The sequence below is a fragment of the Cebus imitator genome, unplaced genomic scaffold, assembly GCF_001604975.1.
Source record: "Cebus imitator isolate Cc_AM_T3 unplaced genomic scaffold, Cebus_imitator-1.0 Scaffold196, whole genome shotgun sequence".
Lineage (NCBI taxonomy): Eukaryota > Metazoa > Chordata > Mammalia > Primates > Cebidae > Cebus > Cebus imitator.
Genome location: NW_016107511.1, coordinates 3,904,395 through 3,905,971, shown reverse-complemented (window position 1 = coordinate 3,905,971; position 1,577 = coordinate 3,904,395).

Genomic DNA, 1,577 nt, shown 5'->3' with positions numbered 1-1,577 from the left:
GATCTGTTCATAAAAAGTCTCAAGAAGACCCCTAAGCTAAGGCAGAGAGCTCTTCTTCTGCATAGCTCTTTCTTCTCCATACTGTCCCCTGCAAATTCCAATTGCATTGGCCTCCTCAGATCTGTCTTCTCAATGCAGTGAGACTGCTGGGCTCCGCATGGGTTCCTCCTAGCTGCTCTGAGATCTGGAAACTGCCTTCAGCAGAATGTTGGTGGGAGGACCACAGGGCTCACCTCATTATTCTTTAGGCTCGCTGTTCTGATGCCTGCTGTCCAATGTTTGCAAAGTTGCTTCATTTATTTTGGCCTGTTTTCTGGTTGCTGACAGAAGATGGGCAAGTTCTATATCTGCTACTCCCTCACGGGCAAAAGCCTCCTCATCCTTTAGCATAGGCTCAAATGTTAAATTTATCCACATAGGAAGGATTCCTCTGGCTTCCAGGACAAGGCCCATGGACTCCAATCTCAAAATGAAAAGCCTTTGGCTTCTTCCCAGTCTGTCTATCATGCCTAGAAAAAAGATTTCAGTGAGGCTTTCAGTCAAAAAACCAAGCAGGTCAGGGACAGTGGAGACTACATGGTGTTGAAGACCTCCACAGGCAGAGGAGAGGAGCCCGCAGAGGTCAGGAAGCAGCGTCGTGTGTCCAGCAGCACACGTGTAAGCTGCCCATGGCAGCAGGCAAGCAGAATGGCAGGTACAAGGCCCCAGCGCGGCAATGAGGCCCACCGGGTTTGAATGCCAGTTCTACCACTCAGGGGTTGTCACAGCCTTAGACAAGAGCCTTAACCTCTCAGTGCCTGCTTTCCAGGTATAAAATAAGATGGTATGCATGCTCATCTCATAGGGAGAATATGAAAAGCAAAGGAGTCGACATATGTGAAGCATTTAAAAGACTTGGCATGTAATGACTACTCTACAAATGTGACTCAGTGTTCTCACCAGATAGTTACCAGATAAAAAACTGGCCAGAGGACCTTCACTCTATATCTGCGGCTCCCTCCCAACCGGGGGAGGCTCTCCAAGGAAGACTGAAAACAGATCCTACATTTACATTGTCTCAAAACATCTCCCTGTAAATCAGTGATTAATTACAAAGGAGAAAACTGTAACTTCACAGTGGAGAGAGCTGGAGGAGCAACCCTACCCAAGTTATCAAAGAAACCTTCGTCAATGCTGGAATCAACTAACACACTGAGTAGGCCACGGCATCACATATGCAGACAGCAGCCCTGCCTAAAACATGTAACCTGAATGTAATCATGAGAAAATATCAGACAAACCCAATCTGGGACCAGAATCACTGGTCTGTACTTCTCGAAAGTGTCAAGGCTGGGAAAGACAAAGAAAGGCTAAGGAACGATCCTAGACTAAAGAAGACTACAGCAATGCGGCAACTAACTGCCAAGTGTGCCCCTGGACCAGGAAAAAAAAAAGCAATGACAGTCTTTGTGCAATTGATGAAATGTGAATATGGACTGTGGATTGTTAATAACATGTTAATGTTAAATTTCCTGAGTTTTGATCACTACATTGTGGTTACATAAAATAACACCTGTGTCCGTAGAAAATGCATTCTG